Consider the following 16,824-nt stretch of genomic DNA (forward strand, 5'->3'; position numbering starts at 1 on the left):
GCAGGCTGCGTCCCTCCTCCAACAAAAGGTAGGGGGGCCGGGAGGGGGGGTGTCACGACACCACAGCACACCACGGACCACCAGGGAATCTAAGGACAACGCTGGGGGGAGGATTTGGGGTGGGCTGGAGGTCCACCGGACCTCCAGCTCCCACCCCCCCCACCCCCGGTCGATGGATCACAGTGGGAGATCCTTTGGCCAGAGGTGGCCAATCAACGATTTCTGGGGGTTTCAGGGGCTGGAGACCCACCGATCCTCCAGCCCCCCCCCCCCCCCGTTGGTAGGACAGCGTTTTCGGGAGGCGGCCACTTAAAGATTGGGTTTGGGGGGTGGGGATGCTGGAGACCCACCGGACCTCCAGCCCCCCCCCCCCCCCGTCGCTGGGCGGGAGGGTGGGAGACAGTTTGCGCCGCGGCGGCAGCCTCGTTCAGCATGCTGTTCGACAGGTTTGGGCGTTTGACAGCCCAGACCTGTCAAACAAGTGTGGGAGGATTGTGCTGAGCGCATGCTCGGCACAATTCTCCCGCACTTTAAACATGATAATCAAAGATAATAGCGCTGCTTAGATTTGCATGCATTATCTTTGATCATCAATGCAGAAAAGCCCTGCGCTGTCCCGGCGCTATTTTTAGGGCGCTGTTTGGAACAGCGCAGGGCTTTTGATCATCTAGGCCTTAGTGCAGGAAACAGCGTGGATGTAAGAGATGGCCACAAATTGTATTAAAATATAGTCAAACGGATGTAAATGAGGTCCTCCCTGCTCTTACTGCTGGGAAAATAACATATTGGGGGCGGTTTAAAGAGGAAATTTCTTGTGATTTTCTCTCTAAAACTTGCTGGGTTTCAATTTTTGGGGGGGGGGGGGGGGGGAAGCAGAAGGAAGTCTGTGAATTTGTGGAAGTCTGAAAAACAAATGCATACGAGTCTGAGCAAACCCGAAAGTGAAAGCACACAGTGCTTTTTTTTTAGTGCTTAAATTTAAACCTTTCAAGTTAAAAAAAATATTATTTTGAGAACCTTCTATTTAAGACACAGAACAGTGGTGACAATGGGTGCTTCGCTTTCGGGTTTGCCTGGTTCATACGCACAACAACAGCTGTATTTACTGCAAAACTTGTCTGTGTATGCACCAAGCACGTTCCTCCCCCTTGCTTTTGCCTTTACAGAGTGCATCTAAATTGAATGCCATTTGCTTTGAGCAATGGAGGGGTATGTTTCTGCGCTGTTTGCTTCAGTGACGGAGCTTTGAGCATTGGAGTCACTGTGTGATAAATGCAGCTTTAGGAAAGTAATGTACCTCACTAGCATTCATCTATTTAATTGATTTTGACAAGAGACATGCCTACTTCTGGGTTTTTAGCCAATCAGAAATGAGGGCACACCCAAGCTACGCCCACACCTTTCCCCTTTGATGATTTTGCCCCCTTGGATGATGTCACTGGATATGATGTCTTGACCCTGCCCAAGCCCTGCCCCGTTTGCATAGCTGAGCCCCTTGCCCCACCTTATTTTTATAGACCTGCCTCTTTTGGTGATGTCACAAGGTGGCGACCACTACTGTATGCATTGCATCACTTCTTGTTTCCACTACTAGCCGCCATCTTGGATGGGGTCATGTGATGGGAAGTGATGTCTAAAAATCCATGACACTGCCCCCTACTGCTTCGGCAGAATTTAGTCATGCATGCACACCCTAACCTTTTTTTCTCACAGGAAAGAAAATAGGCATTTGTTTTTCAAAAAAGGACACCTTTTTTATATTTCAACTTTTTTTATTGATGACAATTTGAAAGAAACATATCCAACAATATGAATGTACAGAACTTCAAATATCAAATGTACACAATAAAAACAGCATATTAAGGCAGTCATCAAACTTTTAACAATTCCCCCCCCCCCCCTCCTCCCTCTCTTTTTTAAAAATTCAACAATATTTTATTAATGACAACATCAATGACATAGATGCACCATAAGTCATCAACAATTCTCCGGTACTTTTGATTCTCTATAATAGGACCCCTCAGGCACATTCTATCTTTAAGTTTTTTCATTTTGTTTCTCCTCCCTATTCCATTAATTGTACCTTTTCAATAGTTTTATTATACAAATTTGGCATCTTCACTATTAAATATACAAAAGATCAAGCTTAAACTGTATCCAAGAAATTAGCATGCATCATTATTAGGAAGAGCCCCAGTCCTTTACCTCACTGTTATGTATCTTTCTTTTAATATGGAGCAATCCCAAACAAACGAGTCATCACATCCTTGCGCCCCACATTAATCAAATCCCCACCATTTCCTTGGACAAGTATTTTAATGCTGTCATTTGCCATTGAATATACTTAACCCCCCACCCTCCTGTTTCCCCTCCCCACCCCTCCATCCCATCCTACTTTACCTATCATAAGAATCAGATGTATGGTCTTATGTGTGTGTGATTGTAAGCAGCAGGCTATTCTTTCTTAGGGTGTGTGGCATCCCAGCAGCTTCACAACGTATTAAGAATGTGGCTTCTACCTTTCTGTGTTAGAGTCCCCAAGAGTGGGCCCCAAATACTAAGGAAGCACTTTTTACGTTTGCACGATCCTCTTGCCTCACGCGCTTCCCAGGCCATCAATTGATGTGCTTGGTTACGCCAATGCCAGTATTCTGGAGGGCTCTCCGACACCCAAGCCTGCAGTATGCATTTCCTGGCTACTAAACTCAGCTTACGGCACAAAAGTGTCTTAACCGCTGATAAACCCCCAAATGATCCTAAACAATCTAAGATTAACTGACAGGGGGTGCCTGTTATCCGTGTTGATAATATATAAGACAAAAATTCCACTACTCTTTGCCAAAATCTCTGTATCTTTACACATTCCCAAAAGGCGTGGTAAAATGTGTTTTCGTGCTGTCCACATTTCAAGCACACTGGTGACTGAATCCCTCTTGCCCGGAACAGTTGTGTTTGTGTAAAATATGCCCTATGAAGTGTCCTAAAAGCACATTCCCTATACCGGGCGCCCGTAATTAGTTTAGGGATCCCTTTAATTTGTCTGTCAATATCCCAACTGGTTAAATCTAATCCTAAATCTGCTTCCCATCTCTGCCGAAGCTGAGTCCGCCCTTCTCTCGGAATCAAGGTCCATAATTTTCTGTGAATGCCCGAAATAGATGGATTCTCTGGCGCAATCTCATCATAAAAAGCCTGTACCTTTTCCCCCAGATTGAACTCTAATTTCTCCATACCCAAGGATTTAACATAATGACGTATCTGATTATATGCAAATACATCCCCCCATCTCTGCTCAGCACGTGATATTAATTGGTCTAAAGACTTAATTTTCCCTGATGTGTCTAATATATTATTTAGCTGACAATATCCTCTGGTTTCCCATTGCTGAAATACCAGATTTTCAAGTCCCGGTACGAATTCTGGGTTCCCTTTAATCGTTATTAATTCCGATATCCTTGGGTCTCCCCCTAAGCTTCTCCCTAGGAATTGCCATGCGTCCCTGAAGGGCATTAATAATATGCTATGTCTAAAGGCTTTTGGTATCATCTGTCTTCTGGTATGTAACAAAGCGATTAAATTAAAGGGCCGAAAAAGGGCCTCTTCCAACTCACGCGGCACATGTATATTAGACCCAAAGATCCAATCTCTCAACGCCCTCAAAAGACAGGCCATATTATAATACCGTAGATGGGGTAAGCCGAAACCTCCCTGACTCCAATTTCCCATCAAAAACTGCAACTTAAGTTTTGCCTTCTTTTTTGCCCAGCAAAATCTCATCACAACCTTATAAAATTGCCTAATGTCCTTTTTAAGAAGCCGCAACGGTAATATTTGCAATACATACAGCCACCTAGGCAGTATCACCATCCGGATAAGACTAATGCGGCCTCCCAAAGGCATCATCAACACATTCCAGGCATCCAATTGCCTTTCTGTCTGCTCTAACAGCCTGTGGACATTTAGTTTATATATCTCTGCAGGGTTAGCTGTCAGACGGATCCCCAAGTAACGAAATGTGCCTTCCGCCCATTTTAAGGGGAATCCCTCAGCCCACAAATCACGAGTGTCCGCTGTTACTGTTAAGGCTTCCGATTTATCCAGGTTCAATTTAAAGCCTGAGTAATCTCCAAATTCGTGAACAAGATCTAGTAAGTCTTCCAATGATGGTCGCGGGTTTGTGATTATGACCAATAAATCATCGGCGAATGCCGCAATTTTGAACTCCTGTCGACCTATCCTCACTCCCCTAATGGCTGGACAGTCCTGGATGTCTCTGATCATGGGGTCTAAATAAAGAGCAAACAGCAACGGGGATAAAGGGCAGCCTTGCCTGGTCCCCCTGTTAATCTCAAAGTCCTCAGATCTCCCCCCATTCACTATTATTCTGGCCTGAGGTGAAGAATATAGCGCCTTAATCGCTTGCACAAACCAACCATTGAAACCATAATTATCCAAAACGGAGAACAAAAAGGCCCACTCCACCCGGTCAAAGGCCTTTTCAGCATCAAAGCTGATCAAAATCGCCGGTTCCGGGTCTTGCCGCAATTTTTCTAAAGCCGCTATGATACTCCGTAGGTTCTTAGTGACAGACCGGTCTTGGATGAAACCTACCTGCGCTTCATGGACTAGCCTGGGCAACAATTTGTTCAACCGATTAGCCAATATCTTTGCAAATAGCTTCACTTCATTATTTATCAACGAGATAGGCCTATAGGAAGATGCTAACAACGGATCTCTGTTGGGTTTGGGCAACATTATGATTTGAGCCAGGTTTAACCGATCAGGCAGGCGCCCCTCCTCCACCCATTCATTAAATGCCTCAGTTAATGCAGGAGTTATATGATCCCCCAATAGCTTATAGAATTCGGCCTTAAATCCGTCAGGGCCAGGGGCCTTTCCCAACTTGCTTTGTCCAATGGCCCATTGAACTTCATCACTGCTAATAGGAGTGTTCAATTTTATACATTCTCTTTGTGTCAGCATAGGAGTCCTCACATTTTGTAAATATATATCTCCCTGTAGGCCTTGAGAATCTCCCACTTTATAAAGGTTCTGAAAGAAGCTGCGGAAGACTTCTTGTATTTTTTTATCAGTGCGCACTATTCTGCCCTCCCTATCCTTGATACCTAGAATGTGCTTGGATGTATACTGCGGCGCCACTAGTCTTGCCAATAGTTTGCCCCCCTTATCCCCATGCTTGTATAATTGATATTTGTAATATACTTGAGACTTTACTGCTCGATCATGGAGTAATGAGTTCAGTGCTATTTGGTCCGTCTCCATCTCTTTCCTCACTGTAACACCTGGGGCTTTCCCATATTGCTTCCGCAACTTAGCCAAGCGCTTCTCTAGTCGTAGTATCTCCCCATCTTGGGCCTTTTTATAATGGCTAGCAAAACTAATTATTTCCCCTCTTATCACCGCTTTGGCTGCTTCCCAGTAAGTCGAGGCCCTCTGTACTGTTCCCTCATTAAATTGCTTATACTCCTCCCATTTTTTACATAAAAATTCTTGAAATTTTTCATTGCCATAAAGATAGCTTGGAAATGACCACCCCCATGTTTCCTGATCTGGGTTTTCTATCTGCCAGGTCATCCATACCGCAGCATGGTCGGAGATGATACAGGGGCCTATGACAGCTTCATTAATATGGGTAAAGAATGTTCGTGAAACCAACATGTAGTCAATCCTAGAGTGGGTATTGTGTGCCCTTGATTGATGGGTGTATTCCCTCTCCCCAGGATGCAATGTGCGCCATACGTCTATGAGGTCTAGAGCATCACACATGTCCGGTAGTCCCCTTGTTTTCTTGGGTCCCCCTGCTGCTGGTGGGTGAGACCTATCAATCTGTGGATCCCAGGCTACGTTAAAATCTCCGCCCAAGAGAACAGGAAGTGAGCTATTCTCACTGAGGATCATAGTCAGTTTCTTGTAGAATGTCATGTCTAATGTGTTTGGAGCATAGATGTTACCTAACATGAATTGTTTCTTTGCAATGGTGACTCTACAAAAAGCAAATCTTCCTTCCAAGTCTTTGTGCAACTGATGAATCTGTGAGGCAATCCCTTTTCTAAATAGGATAGCAACTCCCCCTTTGCGCCCCACCGCTGCAGACGTTATACAGTCTCCTACCCACCATTTGACCAATTTTGCATGTTCTAGGTCCGATAGGTGGGTTTCTTGTAAAAGGGCCACATCTGCCTTAATTCTTTGAAGATATTGTAAAATTTTTGACCTTTTAATAGGCGAATGGATGCCTCCTACATTCCAAGTCACTACTTTAATCCCCCCCATCACCTAGATCATTGATTAATCTCTGATGGTTATTTGTAGTTATCGAGTGGAGCCATCCCAGCCTACAGCTCCCCTCTGTCCTATAATTCTTTTGTTGTTCTTGTTCTAATCCTTCAGCCCATTCATCCCGCCACATCACACACCAAACATTTTCTGCTCTCTCAACCACACATATAACTCCTCCAAAGAGTTGTCTATTACCATTCCATCCCTCTTTCTCTTTGAAATCCCCCCTTCTGTTTCCCTCCCCCCCTCCCCGCCCTCCCATCCCGTTCCCAAATTCCCCATCCCTCAATGCTTCCCTATAGAAAGCCGTCACGCTTAACGTTTACCCCACTACTCTATGGAATTCCTAGTCCCAAACTCCATATTCCCCCTCCTTCCTCTTTTAACCCCTTTAGCAGATAATACCTCCCCTCCCCATTTTCAATCCAGTATAGTTCTCACATTTATATAAATCCACTTTCCCCAATCGTACCATAATAGATTCACCCCATTCCTTACACCTCCTTCTTATTATAATGCAGTAATCAAAATCTTTGTACATATTAAAATGGCCATCCTAACTTTCTCGGTATTCTTTAGTTATTTTCCACACAAACACCAGTTCAACAGAGAGCCCCTCCCCCGTCTGCACCAAGGTGATGGCCTCTTAAATCAGTGATAATTTTTTTTTTCTTTTTTTTTAAACAGTATATCTACTTCATACCTCCAGCGTTGAGTTCAATAATAGTAAAATGTTCACCTCTCTTCCATTGAGAGCTCAAAGCTTAAAGGACGTATACTGGGCTTGTTATCCAAATGCAGGGCTCTGGCGCAGTCACAGACGTTAAGATCTCCGATTGAAAATCCTTCCCATCAAAAGGTCTCTCACCTTGCCTTAAGTTCCATAAAGATAACCTCTGCGCGTTCCTTCTGTGTCTTTATTAAGGAGGATTGTACGAGTTCCAAATGCTGCAGCTTGAGAAACCTTAATACTATAACATCCAACGATTAACTCTCAACCTTACTATGAATATAAAACCAATTGTTAAATGTTGTGCCACTTTTCAATATGGCTTCCCGCTTTAAACTCGTTGCCATTCCCTTGCGTTATGTGCCACTGCACTTTGTAATCCCTTCTAGGTGCGCTTTTGAACCCTTCAGGTTTGCCCGCCATCTTCCGTTGCCAGTCGATTTGAGTTCGCCAATTGATCCACATATTTTTTGGCTTCTTTGTCAGATACAAATGATCTTGTAGCGCCTTTATATATGATTTTCAAAGTGGCAGGGTATTGAAGAGTGAATCGGATCTTCATGCTGAATAGCTGGGAGCACACCGCTGAAAAAGCGCGCCGTTTTGTCACTATGGCGGCCGAGTAATCTTGGAAGCACAGGATCCGTGATTCCTCAAAGGTCAGAGCCTTATCGGAGCGCGCTGCTTGGAGTATCAGTTGCTTATGCGCGAAGTTTAATACTCTGCATATCACCACTCTTGGTTTATTTCTTTCCTCTTGCCGAACTCCTAGTCTGTGGGCTCTCTCTATGCGTAGGGGCCCCAAGTCAGCGGGGAAAATCAATTGCCTTTGTAAGCCATTGCTCCAGCACTCGCTCCAGCGATCGGCCACCGAGAGCCTCCGGTAATCCTACCAGGCGGATATTATTCCGCCTTGAACGGTTTTCCAAATCTTCTATTTTAGCTTCCATTACCTTACATTGGCTTATTAGATCTATTTGGCGTCCTTCCATTACAGTCATTTTTTCCTCAACTTCGCTGGTCCTAGTCTGATACGATCCGCATTCTCTAGTCAGCTCTTCCAGCTTCGAACTTAATAGTTCAAGTTTATTGTCTAATTTTTTGTCAAGCGGAGCGAGGCGGCGATCTAGCAAGTCCTCCATCACCACCGTCATCTCCGATGTGATCTCGCTTATCCAGGCTGACGACACCGAAGGTCCTGCCTCGGGAGGAGAGGCCGCCATTTTATATTCAGGTATCTTCCCTCGGAGTTTGTCTTTTTGTGCGGATTTCGCTGCCATCCTGCTGTATTAAAGTTTCTTTCTTATTTTATCTCACTCACTGCCACTTTTTGTCTCGGGGAACCTTCCGTTCTGGACTCCGATTCTATTATTGAGTCTAATAAGAGCAGTCAGGCCACGGAGAAAAGCTCACACACGACTTCTCTCCACCATAACGTCACGTGACCTCAAAGGACACCTTTTTAAGCTGGATTCTCTTGCTTTTTTTTTTTGCCCAGCAAAGCAAACTATTCTCTGTATGAGATCAGGGTCTATAGCCTGGTGTTTGCTTTTCACAATGTCTGTGTGAGGTCAATAGTGTCAGTTGCTACCACATGTGACCTCCTCCCCTTCCACCTAGCTAGCAACAAAACTTACAGCGGAATCTCAGCTCTGCCCAGTGGTGTGCTAGAGCCGGCTCGCTCTGGCTCGCAAGATCCGGTTGTTAAATTTTGCTCAGACTTGCGAGCTGGTTGTTGGAAAGGGCGAGCCGGCTCTCCCTCCCTCCTCCCTCCGGATTCGGTCCCTCACTGACCCTACCTTGGCCATCAAATTCTTCAGGGCAGGCAGTGTTGCCTGCCCGCTGCCATCGCTGACTCTCCCCCGCTGCCTGTTCGTGCTTTAAAAATGGCCGCCGAGACTTCCAGAGGCAGCCTCGCGAGACTTCTGTAAGTCTCGACGGCCATTTTGAAGCGCAATCGGGCGGCAGAGGAGAGTCAGCGATGGCAGCGGGCAGGCAACACTGCCTGCCCCGAAGAATTAGATGGCCAAGGCAGGGTCGGTGAGGGACTGGATCCGGAGGGAGGGAGGGAGAGAGGGAGGGAAGAAGCAGGAGAATTTGCTGAACAAGTCAGGAGGGGGTGGCAGGGGAGAGAAGGGAGCTGCTGGGCATGGGTGGATGGAGGGGAGAGAAGGGTCGCTGGTGCATACAGGGCAGGAGAGAGGAGGGTCACTGCTGGACATGGGTGGATCATGGAGGGCAGGAGAGGGTCACTGCTGGACATGGGTGGATGGAGGGCAGGGGAGAGGAGGGTCTCTGGGTATGGGTGCATGCAGGGCAGGGGAGAGGAGGGTCACTCGGAATGGGTGCATGGAGGGCAGGGCAGGGGAGAGGAGGGTCACTGCTGGACATGGGTGGATCATGGAGAGCAGGAGAGGGTCACTGCTGGACATGGGTGGATGGAGATGTTTTTATTTACCCCTCTCTCTAGACCCCCGCAGGACCCTTCCCCACGGAGGTGTACAGAGGGTTTGCTCTTCTAAGAGCTTGTTAATCACCCCCTCCCTGAATTCCAGTGACACCCCATTCCATGGTGTTATGTCACGGGGTTCTAAGGAGCGCCTCCGGTCATGGAGGCGCAGGGGGGGGGGGGGTGACAGAAGGTGCAGTTCAAATCTAATTCCCATGACCACAGCTTTCTGTCTATCTGGATCTAAGTGAATATTTGGCCATTTATGTTCCCACATGAAATCTATGTGAGTGAGAAATCTTACTTGTGTGTGTAGTATTCTGTGAAACAGGTGGAGGAGAGAGAATAGATTGAAACAAAGGCAGAAACAGTTTAGTGAAAGAAATAGTCTTTTATTCTCACCCAAATCAGGACTTCAGTTTGGTACATTCATCGGACAGATTCTGGATTCAACCGGCCAGAGCTTCGCCCTTTGGAGATTTGTTGGGGAAAAATGTTCCAATGATAGCGCTGATGCCCACTTCTTATATAGCATTTTCAGTACATACAAGTCAATTGGAGAGGGACTTTTTTCTCTAATCTTGCTTCATCTCTGAATCACACTTAACCGCAGATCAGGTGCCCACCTGCCCCTCCTCTCAAAGATTTCTTCATAGTGCCAATTTCAACACTTTTAAAACCTCTTTCCTAATACTGAGAGAGATCTGTGTCTTTATATCTTGTGATACTGGAAGCCATTTTATAAAGACAAACTCCATTTTAAGAACCAAGCTTTTTACCATTTTTGTCATTAATTTCTACATCTTAAGTGTTACACTCAATTTGAAAGTTGTACCAGGTTTCAATAAGACTCACCAAGCAGTCCTGCTCTTGCAGGCTCTCTGCTATAAGGCCATCAGCTGGTTATCAGGCCTAGTTAGTGCTTTTCAGCTGTTTTAAGCCATGTAGCTTGGCCCACCACTATTCCAGTGGATAGGTCTCAAGCTAGAACACATATTAACAGAGGGCAGGGGAGAGGAGGGTCTCTGGGTATAGGTGCATGCAGGGCAGGGGAGAGGAGGGTCACTGGGTATGGGTGCATGGAGGGCAGGGCAGGGGAGAGGAGGGTCACTGCTGGACATGGATGGATCATGGAGGGCAGGAGAGGGTCACTGCTGGACATGGGTGCATGCAGGGCAGGGGAGAGGAGGGTCACTGCTGGACATGGGTGGATGGCAGGGGAGAGAAGGGTCGCTGGACATGGGTGCATGCAGGGCAGGGGAGAGGAGGGGAGAGAGAAGAAATGCTGGACATGGATGGAGGGAAGAGTGAGGAAGGAGATGAGATGAGGGAAAAGGAAGAGAGGAGAAAAACTGCACATGGATGAAGAAATAGGCAGAAGCTGAGGACCAGAAATGAAGAAGAAAGGAGGAAAGGAAAGAAATAAATGGAAAGGAAGCCCTGGAAATGGAGTTAAGAGTTCAGATAGCAGCAGAATCGGATATTGGGCCAGTATGATCAGAAAAACAGTCACCCAAAGGTAGAAAAAATCATTTTATTTTCATTATAGTGTTTGGAATACGTTCACTTTGAGAATCAGGTGCTCAACATTAAAAGTTTATATTTATTTACTTATTTATGGCATTTTATCCCACATTAAACATGAATTAGATTGGAACCTGGGATCATTTAATTTTTTTTTCCTGGCGAGAGTAATGCATTGCCCCCCCCCCCCCCCCCCCGGCTATAGCCAGCTCTGCAATTTTGGGGGGTGCAGAGGTGGATGGGGGGGGGGGGCGCAGAGGTGGACAGGGGGGGCGCAGAGGTGGACAGGGAGGGCGCAGTGGTGGACGGGGGGGGGGGCACCAAGGTGGACCGGGGAGAGAGCCTGTTGTTAAAATTTTACCAGCACACCACTGGCTCTGCCCCAAGCTGTAGGGAATCCCAGCTCTATTTCAAAAGGACAGGATAGCGTTTGGAGAAGATGACTTCACAGTATGATTATGGATGGCTCTAACCCAAGTCCCTGAGGAAAGACTTACTGAAACCTGCGGTGTTGGGCGTTTCTAGGGGAAGCCAACCGGGGTCGAAATTTGTGACCTGAGAAGCAGTGAAGCTCATTGGTTGATATTACTTTCTAAAGATAAGTTCACATTTTGATTTATTAGAGTATTAGTAGCACTTATCACATAGGATATAGCACTTTTTTGTAAAAACAACACAAGAGAGGCCCGATGAAAGAAGTGCTATACCACTTGGCATAACAATATATTGCCTGAAAAAAGTGGATATTTGTCTGAGGGCATTCTTTAATATTATAAAGTTATCACTGAATATAAGAAGATAATTGAAGATATTTGAAGTACTGGGCTATACAACATCTATATAATAAAAGGCACCTCCAACATTCCAATGAAGCCTCAAGCCAGAAACTTGAGGCGGCAGAGATATCCGGTTTATCTGAAGAGGGACGTGTGCTGCAGCCTCTCCCCTTCATTAATGCTGGCTGTTGTTAAAAACAGTGAAGGGGAACATGCAGGGACGCAGCTTCAGGCTGCCTTGCAAACAGGAAATGAGGGCGGGAACAGCTGAAACAAAATGCAAAAACAAAGCTTAAAGAACCCTGAAATTGCATCCATCCGTACTCCCCTTCACTGTTTTTTACAACAGCCAGCACTAATGAAGGGGAGAGGCTGCAGCACACGTCCCCCTTCACATAGGAGCACAAAAGACTGAACTTTTGTTTCTCCCAGTCTTTGCAGTCTGCAGCAGCTCACAGGTTCTAAATCTACCCACTTACGAGTCAACTGGGAAATATTACAGCTCAGCCTCTGCACGTACACAGCAGCAGCTTCAGTGCAACACTGAACTGGAGCACGGGCTGCAGCACACGTTCTGCTTGCACTGCGGGGCCATAGACACTGACAGTGGGTGCATGGCACCAGAGAGAGAGGGGGGGAAGGGGGTCCAGGGATGAGAGGGGGGCAGGGGCTCTAGGGACGACAGATGAGGGGAGGGGGTCCTGAGAACTGAGAGGGGGGTCCTCACACCAGTGAGGTGGGGTCCTGAGACCATAAAGGGGGGGAAGGGCATACAGGACGAGGGGGAGCGGCAGCGACCTCGGGGGGGTGGAGGGGGGAGCAGTGCCTACGCCGACCTCGGGGGGGAGGTTGAGGGGAGGAGCGCTGGCACCCTGGGGGGGGGGGGGTGGAGGGGTCAGCAGCGCCGCTTTGACGACAACCTTGCTAGCACTCGTTTCATTTGTGCCAGAAACGGGCCTTCTTTACTAGTTTATACGAAATACCTATAACTTACAGTGTGGGGACAGTGCTTTTGTGATTTAAGCCTATGTTTCAGCATTTTGTCCTGGTTCATGCTTTTGTAGTTAACTGTTTGTTACCAGAGACTGAGGGATTTGATCTATTTACGCAAAGCAGCGACCAAGTACACACATCAACAGAAATTCAAAGAAGCACCAAGGGCCATTCAAGCGTGGATAGTCAAGAGTCTTTTATTAGTAGACTCGACACGGGCCATATTTTGGCATCAAGCACTTGCATCAGGGGTCAATGAGGTAAATCTATATTTTCAAGACTACAAACTTGAAGCTCATATGGTCAACAGACTGAGGCTAAAAAAATGTATCTTCAGAGCAAGCAAAAGTGCATCATTGTTAATGACATCCTAAAATTGGTGCCAACTCTATTTGCACAAATTCAATAGTGGTGCCTTTAGCCTCTTTGTGCTGCTATTCTAAGCCCCAAGTTGTGTGCGCAAGACATCTTGTGCTTTTTTATTTACTTTATTCCTATAGGCCCCTAATGCTATTATCTTACCCCACGTTACCGCCTTTAATCCCTCCCAAAATATTAACGGGGTAACTTCTGCACTTTTATCAGGGCCGGTCAAACCCGGTAAGCAAGGTAAGCACTGCAGGAGGGCGCCTGCCTTCAAAGGCGCCACTTTGCAAGCAATCAAGCTCTGAGGCTTTTGTTTTTATCTAATCTCTGCTGCTCATCTTAGTCTGGCTCCAAAGCTGTCAGCTCTCTGTTCTGTCCTGTCCCCTCCCCCCTCCCAAGCAGAGAAATATCCTCCTTGTGTTTGTCAGAGGACTGCTCCAACTGAATCTGGCTCTGAAATAACTTGTGGGAGCTCAGCTAACCTCTGCCCAGAGAGGGCTCAGACAGAGACAGCACAGCAGAGCCTGGACCCTTGTTTTGTCAGAGACTGCTGTTTAGTGCTGCACCTGACCCACCCTTTTCTACCCCCACCCCCCCACCCCCAACACAGCAACTCACAGGACAGGAGGGCTAGATGCCTGCTTTCAATTCCTAACCATCACCTATCTCTCATTCCCACTTCAGTAACTCCTGTTAGTCTGTCCATCTCAGATTGTAGAATATGTTAGTTTATGCTGATTAAGTCTGTCCTAGCTAGATCCTAAGCTGTGCTCGATGGGAAGGCTATTGTGCTGCATGCAGAGTTTAACTTCTTAGGATTTCAGGTTAATTTTTGAAGAATTTGAAGAGGGTCTATCTCTGTTCTACATGTGTGACTGCAAGGCCAAGTGTCTGAATAGAGATCTGTTTGTTAGATTCTGAAATTTTGATAACACATTGTTTTTCAGAGTTGGCAAGACTGTCTGTTCTCCTAATTCCTGGTCTGTGTGATAAGTTATTTTTCTTCTATACTGGTGTAATATTTTCAATGATGCCATGGCTGGTAAAAGGGGTGTGTCTACTGTGGGGGCGGAGCCATAGTGATCCCGCCTCTGGATGGGTAGGGGCGCTGACTAATAGACTGAAGGAGGGCGCTAGAAACCCTAGGGCCGGCCCTGACTTTTATTAAAACAAATATACTTCTGTAATCCTCTTCCCAATTGCTCTACATTCCTCTGGCATTGTTTTAATCTGCAGTATCTTTGGCCCGAATTTATACCCAGTTGTACAAGGTCATATGAATCGGAGCATGATTGGACCAGATAAAGGAATCAGTAGTGATATCCTTCACCAATGGTAGCACATCCTTACCCACCAGCCAGAGATCCATTCTAGAGTAGGTGTTATGTACCCTCAAATAAAAAGTATACACTCTGGCTGTAGGGCAGCAATGCCTCCAAACACTTTTTACATTTTTATTGTTAGTATAATTGTAATCTTAATTGTATGTATTGTCATTTTTATTAATTATATATATATGTTTTCTTGTAATCCACCCAGAACTGTGAATGGAGCTGGATATAAATCTGTCAAATAAATAACCATCCATCAGATCCCAGGCTGCTAATAAATGCTTCATCTACTGCCGATCCTTTTTCTTATAACCCACTTCAGGAGCAGAATTATCTATTGTCACATCTAGAGTCAAATTAAAGTTCCTTCCTACAATGAGATAGCCCTCCGCCTTTTCCCAAATCAACTGCTTAATCTCCTCATAGAACCTTCCCTGACCCTCATTAGGAGCATAGACATTAATAAACGTATATAACTGTCTCCCCAATTGATCCTTAAGTAAAATATAACACCCAGTTTTATCCCTAATTATTTTCTGAACTTCAGGGGACGGGGTTTGTGCAAACAATATGCCCACCCCATTTGTCTTAGCTCATAATTTATTAGAGGCTAACAGGCTCATTTTCAAAAGAGAAAATCATCCAAAAAGTGGCAAACGTCCAAATCAGCATTTTCGAAACCTATTTTTAGATGTTTTTCTATGAAGTCCGTCAGAAGTATGTCCAAATCTCAAGGGGGCGTGCTAGGGGGCATGTTCAGGGCGGGACTTGGGCGTTCCTAAGACTCGGACGTTTTTCAGCCATAATGGAACAAAACAAAAACATCCATGACTAAAACTAAGATGTTTTGAGCTAGACCTGTTTTTATAACGAATAAGGCACATAAAGGTGTCCTAACCAGATGACAACTGGAGGGAATCAGGGGTGACCTCCCCTTATTCTCTCAGTGGTCACTAACCCCTCTGACCCCCCCAAAATGTGATGAAAAACATTACTAGACAGCCTCTATTCCAACCTCAGATGTTATACTCAGGTCCAGTAGACAAGCATGCAGGTCCCTGGAGTACTCTAGTAGTGATACAGTGCACTGCAGACAGGTGGACATAGGCTCCTACCTCTCCCTACCTGTTACACTTGTGGAGGAAACTGTGAGCTCTCCAAAACTCACCAGAAACCCACTGTAACCACATATAGGTACCCCCTTCACCCGTAAGGGCTATGGCAGTGGTGTACAGTTGGGGGTAGTTGGTTTTTGGGGGGGCTCAGCAGGCAAGGTAAGAGAGCAATGGTCAGATGTGTACCTGGGAGCTTTTTATGAAGTCCATTGCAGTGCCACCTAGGGTGCCCTATTGCTGCCTTGGGATGTCAGGGGGACTAGTCTACTAAAAATGCTGGCTTCTCCTACATGCCAATGGCTTGATTTTGTGCGTTTTGCACTTGGACATTTTCTTTTTCGAAAATGGACCAAAAAACCCCCCGTCCAAATCAAGAAGCAGTATTTTTGAAAAAAAACAAGATAGACGTTTTTCTTTTTCCTATTTATTTTTAAGTCGGACTTAGACGTCATATCGAAAATGCCCCTTACTGGTCATCAAAAGCCTCTCATGGACCTGTAGCAGGTGAGTTTCTTGTGTAGACTCTTGAGCACAGGTCAGTACCCCAGCACATGTCAAAAAGGGCAGAGGCTAACAAGCTGGTGCGACTCTGGAATCTATCAGAGATTGAGAAGCCTGTAATTTATTAAAGAACATGAGGCTGTGTAAACTCAGGAATTTATGATCTATTATGATACCCTTACGGGCAAGCAGGCTTGGGAAAGAAACTAACATAAACAACAATGTGATTTAACAACTTAAGGGGAAATAGATGATGAGAACAGAGAACAGAAAGTCAGCCACATGCAGGAATTTCTGGCTGGTCACAACCTCTGATGGTGCTTTCTGTTGCTAGGGCAACTCAGCTACCTGGTATAACTTGTTACAAATGTAATTTACTGAGAAGAGGTATGGAAAGGACACCAATTGCAAGCCTCCAGCACATATGAAAGACCCAATTACAAGTCTCCAGCACATATGCTGCACCTATGATTGGTCCAGGGTAGAGGAGCGGTGGATGCTCACCACAGCCTATAACACCGCTGCAGACAAAGAAACTCTGAAAAAACTAGGCATGCTTGGAAAAAGAGGTCCATCCAATGGCCTATTTTTTTCCCAAAGAGCGTGCTCCCCCTCCCCCTTTGTAGAAACTAATTCCTATGGCTAAGAATCTTTCTTTCATTCATTCTTTCTTTCTGTTCTGTGACCTTTGTGAGGAATAGACTTTCCTTCCTCCTTTTTCTCTTCTTTATATAATTAG

The sequence above is a fragment of the Microcaecilia unicolor genome, chromosome 3, assembly GCF_901765095.1.
Source record: "Microcaecilia unicolor chromosome 3, aMicUni1.1, whole genome shotgun sequence".
In the NCBI taxonomy this organism is placed as follows: Eukaryota; Metazoa; Chordata; class Amphibia; order Gymnophiona; family Siphonopidae; genus Microcaecilia; species Microcaecilia unicolor.